Here is a 6,557-nt window from a genome sequence, read left to right as displayed (position 1 = left end):
GCATCCCAAAGCCAAACTTCTTCCCTCTCTTACATTAAACTGTAAAACAAATACAGCTTTGCCACAGCAAAGCCTACACAAATAAGTTGAACTCATCAGCGTTCCTCTCCACAGAAACCTTTAGTAAAAGGCAAAAGATTATAGCCTTGATAGCTACAGGTGAAGGATTGGTCTAGAGCTGGATGTGGGCTGTGATTTGTATTAAAACCTAATAGGTCCCCTCCTTTTTCCCATTAAGTACATCTGAAACCTTTACAACTGACACCTGTTCCATTTTGTACAATTAAATTTTTATTTTTAATTTTTTTTGTAAGTATGTCACTTTATTTTTTTCCCCTACTTTTCTTCCCCCTCCTTCTGGACGGAGCAAGCCCTTCTTCCAGCTCCTTGCTCTAAAAATCCGTTTAATATAAAGTCCTCGAATGGAGGACATATCAGGTATTAAACTGATAAGAACAGATTTTTTTTTCTTTTTATTTTACATAGACCAAAACCTAGCAAATAAGCTTGCTAGGTGCCCCTCCGCCCCTCGTACCAAACGGGCCAGGTAGGATACGTACAGTGCAGCCAGCTTGAGAGGAGCACAAACTACTCCCCTACCCCCCTTCTCCACCTCTAGGTACATGGTGCCTCTCGCCACCCATTCACTTTTACCCCCCCCCCCCCCCCAATGAGTGTGAAGAGCACCTGCTCTATTCTCCACCCTGTCCAGAAGGGGACAGGGTAAACGTATGCCAGATGGATTAAGCTTGCTAACAGGTAACAGTGCACTGCTACAGCCCTCCCGGTCAGGGACAAATCTCTTACTGTCCACCTTGCTGCCTTGGCCTGCAGCCACTCTAAAACAGCTTCCCAATTTCTGACATCACTGCACTCCCTCCAAAACCTCACCCCAAGTATGCGGAGACCATCTGGGCACAGGGAGAAACTCCCCCGGGACATCCGTCCGATGTGCCCAGGGTCCCACAAAGAGCACCGCAGATTTTCTGCAGTTGACGCGTGCACCGGTAACCTCTGTAAAGGCCGCCAGGATCCGTTCAACTTCCCCATCCGAGGCCAGGAAAAGGGTAGTATCATCAGCATATGCTGTTCTTTTGCACATATCCCTTCTCCCCCTGGGATATGCAGCCCAAGGAAACTTTGTTCCTTCTTTGAACCTGGTAAACAAAGGCTCCAGATAGAGCACATACAGGAGGGGGGACATAGGGCACCTCTGTCACATTCCTCCTGCCTGTGCAACAGCTCTTGAAAAATGGCCATTGATTCCCACGCGACTCACAGCCCCCATGTAGAGCAGCCGGATGAGAGATAGGAACTTTTCCCCAAATCCCATCCGCTGTAAGGTGGCAAACAAAAAACCATGGTTTACCCTGTCAAACGCCTTTTCCTGATCTAACCCCAGTAGGGCTACGGGCAGCCTATGTTTCTGTGCCCACGCTATTGCATCCCGAATCAGCACAAGATTCATGCTACTTGAGCGTCCAGGCACACCACACATCTGGTCCGGGTGCACTACTGTGCCAATCACCTTCTTTAGGCTCCGAGTCAGCACCTTAGCCAAGATTTTATAATCACTACAGAGAAGAGTGATTGGTCGCCAGTTTGCTAGTTCTGCTCTCTCTCCCTTCTTAAGTAAGAGCGTGATGTACCCTGTCCTGGCAGATTGAGGCAGTAACTCCTTCTTGGTTACCTCTTCATACACAGCCATGATGTCTTTACTGGCCCGTGGCCAAACTGCTTTGTACCACTCAATGGGGAGACCATCCCCCCCTGGTGCTACCCCACCCTTGAGCGAGCGCATGGCCTCCTCCACCTCCTCCTGAGTCAGCTCGGCTTCGAGGTCCTTCAGGTCCTCCTGAGACACCCTTCAGTCAACGGCCTTCAAAAAGTCCTCTGCCTCCACCTCACCCATTCTCCTTAGCTGGAACAGGTCTTTGTAGTAGGCCGCCACCCTCTCTAACATCCCTCCCCTGGAGGTGATCAAAAGTTCTCCCTCCCTCAGGCCTTCTATATGGGACCTATGTTGCCGGACCCTAACTCTATCAAAAAAGAACCGTGTTGGCCTCTCATCCTGCAGCAAACGCTGCCGCCCTGCCTGCACACTGTAACTTCTGGCTTCAGTGTAAAAATGGCCTTGCAGCACTCCACTAGCCTGCTTAGCCCAGGAGGCTGGCAAGGTCCTTGACCACTGAGCTATCTTCTGTCTTTTCTCCTTTGCCGCCTTGCGGCTCCACCACTGGCAGAACTTGGCCACTTTACCCTTTGTGTCCTCCCACCACTCTACTTTGGTGCTACAGAGCACTTTTAGAGACTGCCACCCCAAATAGAATATTTGTATAGTGCTTAAGAAGGACGGATCCTACAAATACGTTACATTCAACTTCCAAAACCCTGGGCCTCTTGCCCCCGCCCTCACTTCTATTTCTGCCCTCACCAAACAGTGGTAAGATGCCCAAAAAGTCTGTACCTGGTAGCGGGTCACCTTCGCCCTTCTGGGTGCCAGGATGTAGTCCAGCTGAGAGGCATTCCCCCTACTATTCCTCCACATAGCCCCACCCCGAAATCTTTTCCAACATCAACCATGTTTGCACTAGTTAGGATTCTGTTCAGGTCCCTCTCAAGGTTAATGTCAGTCACCCACATGTAACAGGTCTTATTAGTATACAAGAGGGGCTCCAGTATCTTGAAGAAACCTGCCCTCTCCCCCACCCTAGTTAAAGCATATACACAGATAACCCTAAACACTATGCCCCTCCAGGTCCCATCTACACTTAACACCCTTCCAGGCACCACTGCCTCTTCAGATCCCAATTCAAACTCCCATGACTTGAACAAGATACCCACCCCATCTGCCAAACCTTTTCCAACGCCCCATACTGAAGGTCCTGCCCTCCACCCTCCAGAAAACAAAGCCACATCAGCCGCTGAGTGCAGATGGCACTCCTGCATGAACAAGACTTCAAAGGGCACCGCCTCCAGCGACCTGAAGACTGCTGTCCGCTTTTCTGCCTGCCTACAACCCCTCACGTTCAATGTAGCTATCCTAAAACTCCACTAATGGGGCCACTTCCCATTCCGCCCGTGATGCATAGAGGTTTTTTGCTTTCTGCTCGCGAGGATTCCATCTCCCTGGCTCTTCCTGCTCCTCTGCTGTGTCCTTACCAGTCTCTTTTCTGCTCCTCTTTCTCTCTTGCTTCCTTTCTGTGTCCATTCCACCGCTTGGGGTCCTGCATCTTCCCTTTTTGGGCTGCTGTTCCCCATCCTCCATCTTTTCCTCCCATACTCCGTCTTGGCCACCTAGCTGCGTTTCCCAGGGCTGATTTTTCTCTACTTTCTCCGCCCAGGTGCCGTCTTCTATTTGGGGGCAGATCTGTTTCTCCAAATCCTCCTCCGTTACATCCAGATTCATTTCAGCAGACTCTTGTATACTGCTGCCGTCAGCCTCCTCCTGCTCTGTAACTGATGCTGCTGTCCTCCTCTTCACTGTCCCTAGCCTGCCTCAGTAGCTCCTCCTCCTCTGTGGGACCTTCCTCTTGACCCATCTGTTCCAGTTCTTCTGTGAAAAGGTTGGCAAAAGCCCCTTTCTGGTTTGGACAGTTGTGGTACAGGTGGGCCTCACACCTGCACAAGCTGCAGGTTTTCAGGGCTTTGCACTCAGTAGCCACATGCCCTTCGCCACTGCAGAATCGGCACCTCAAACCTGTACACACTTCTTTCATGTGGCCCGTGGCCTGACATCGCCGACAATAGATGGGCTGTCCAGGATAGTGCAAGAACCCCTTATGTGACCCTAAGGCAAAACTGCCTGGAGGATGACGAAGGCCCCCAGGAGCTGCCGGATCCACCTTTAGCCGTACCATAAATCTTCGCCTCCCAGTCCAAATACCAAAACGGGCTCTCAACTTTTCAGCTGCTGACACACTAGAGCAATATCGCCCGAGAAAAGCCCTGACGTCCTCCTCAACGATAAACGGATTATACATATGAATGACTATAGGTGCCTCTTCCAGGGTGAAGAGAGAGTTCAGCCAGAGTCCGTTAAGCACAGGGCTCCCAGGATTGCTGCTACACTTCTCGAATAGGTCCGTGCACTGCCTCAAAGATGCCAAGGTAATATCCACGAAGCCCAATGCAGAGAAATCCTGGAGGCAAAACACTGAAGACAGATCCACACCACACAGGTCCGTGAGAATCTTTAGAATGACCCACTCTCTTCCAAAACGTTGCGCCACTTCAACCATTGCATTGTCCACTAATTCCACCCGTACTGTGTTGCAAAGCTGCACCACTTGGGGTGGCTGATGATGGTTGTCTCTCGGCATCACACTTGATCTAAGCCAAAAGGCTGAAAAGCGATAACCCGTTATAGCCTCTGGCCTAACAAGCACCAGCTGGCAAAGCCTCCACTCCTGGACGACATGCATTACCACATGCATGAAGACCTTGTGCAGAGAGAATTGAGCAACTAGGCACCACGCCCAACCGACCTTGCATCTCAAAGCCAAACTTCTTCCCTCTCTTACGTTAAACTGTAAAACAAATATAGCTTTGCCACAGCAAAGCCAACAAAAATAAGCTGAACTCGTTAACGTTCCTCTCCACGGAAATCTTTAGTAAAAGGTGAAAGATTTATGCGTGAATGAAGAGAAACCCGAGCTATACAGGAAGTCGGTCCAGGCCTCCGAAACTCCATCGCAGGCCTAGAAATCCGGTCTAGGGTAGGTTGGCTTGCGCCGGCCCCTTACACCTGCATAGCCTTGATAGCTACAGATGTAGGATTGGTCTAGAGCTGGATGTGGGCTGTGGTTTGTATTAAAACCTAATAGGTCCCCTCCCTTTTCTCCCATTAAGTACATCTGAAACTGTTATGATTGACCCCTGTTCCATTATTAGTTGAAAAAGCGTGAAAGAAAACCCCGTTTTCTGCAATAAACCCAAATACCGTTATTTAACAAGGGCAATACTGTCACCTGAAATATACACTTTCGAACCCCTCTTATAGTGAAGCCTACCTTGTCTCATGAGGCAGAAATCCCTTTCTTTTGTCATATGCAAATGCTTGCCCAACCTTTCCCTACTCATCCCCACGTCCCTTCCCCTCCATTCCCTCCAAAACCCCTGCCTAGACTGCATTTGGCGTGAGGGTCCTCCCTTCTCTGCACCAAAGCCTGAAACCAGGGTGGCCAACAGGGCCCATAAGCACGACCTTCCCCATCCTGAAAACCCCGGACTGGCTCCTCCATGCCTCCGCGTACCTTTGCCAAGCTTCCTGTCTCTCCCCTAACCATCTCATTCTGCCTAGGAAGCTGCGGAAAATGGAGCCCGGCTCCAGCCTTGGCTTCTGTGCTCGCAAACACTTTCCCCTCCACCTGCAAACTGCCCTTTTCCCCTCTGAGACAACTAACTACACAATCTTGCATTGCCCTGGGTCCAAGGCTTCCAGTTCCTCCCCAAACCTTACCAGGTTATCATTCAAGGGGACGTTAGGGCTGTTTCTCGACCATTCCTTCACTAGTCCCCAGAACACTTGTATTCAGGGACACATCCAAAACTCATGCTCCACCGTCTCTTCCTGTCCACACCCTACCGGACATAGGGGCATCCTAACACTCCCAAAGCGATACAGGCATTCCCTTACAGGGAGGTGGCCCAAGGCCACTAACCAATTCAAATCCTTTGCCTCCCCCTCCAAGAAAATTGGCTGGAGGGCCTCCTGACTTCCCGGCCTACAACGGACCAAGTGGAGGGGACCCTCTGGTTGTGCATGAAGAGGTCATAGAGGTGCCTGCGATTACATACCAGGCCACCTTCAAGGCACCCTGGGTTCAGCCCCAAGACCTGTGCCATGCGGTCATAGTGCCATGGTCTTTCGAAGGTCCATGGGCTTGACCACTCTAGAGGAGCTAGGCTCCTCAAAGGGAAGCCCAGCCAGTACCTGGCAAAGCATGAAGCAAGGTGATTTAGAGGACGGATAACTAGCTCTGCATGGAAAGCTATCATCATAGCTACCGTTTTCCAGAGGAAGTTAGGAACCCCTCTTCCCCCCCTTTGCTGGTACATAAGAGCTCTCTGCACCAGCTCTGTCCTCCCTCACCAGATAAAATGAAAGACTGACCTTTCTAACCTGGATTCCCCCCCCGCAAGTGGGCATGGAAAAACATTGGCTGTATGGATCAGCCTGGACAAGGTGTCCATTTTTATGACAAGAGCTCGGCCGTTGATTGACAGCCTTCTTGTTTCCCATAGGGCAAGGCACTGCTGTACCTTCAGCACACTGGCCCGATTCCTTGTGCCACTGGCTGAATGGAAGGAAGAAATGCCTAAAATCTTTATTCCATCCGGGCATACTGGGTAGCCACCCCAAGCACTTGATCTACCCCGACTGGATCCGCACGCCATAACCCTGGACTTCTCGGAGTTCACCAAAGCTCTGGAGGCCTGGCAGTAGGACCCCAGGTGGGATTCCACCCTGTGGAAGTCCTTCTCATCTGTTATAAGGATAGTCAGGTCATCTGCATAAACCGAGACTAGGGCTCTGCATCCTCCCCCACAGGGAC

The 6,557-nt window shown here is 50.8% G+C and overlaps 1 non-coding gene and 1 pseudogene across 1 annotated transcript; both read right to left on the bottom strand.

Annotated features, from left to right (window-relative positions):
* Positions 1-340: 340 nt before the first annotated feature.
* Positions 341-498, bottom strand: LOC128623790 (uncharacterized; annotated as a pseudogene).
* A 4,046-nt stretch (positions 499-4,544) lies between these two features.
* LOC128623748 (U5 spliceosomal RNA) lies at positions 4,545-4,659 on the bottom strand. Its single transcript, XR_008388647.1, has one exon. It is a non-coding gene; the product is annotated as a U5 spliceosomal RNA (small nuclear RNA).
* Positions 4,660-6,557: the final 1,898 nt, after the last annotated feature.

This window comes from Ictalurus furcatus, chromosome 19 (assembly GCF_023375685.1).
Source record: "Ictalurus furcatus strain D&B chromosome 19, Billie_1.0, whole genome shotgun sequence".
NCBI lineage: Eukaryota > Metazoa > Chordata > Actinopteri > Siluriformes > Ictaluridae > Ictalurus > Ictalurus furcatus.
Note: the sequence above shows the minus strand (reverse complement) of the source record. Positions and strands in the feature narration are given on the sequence as shown.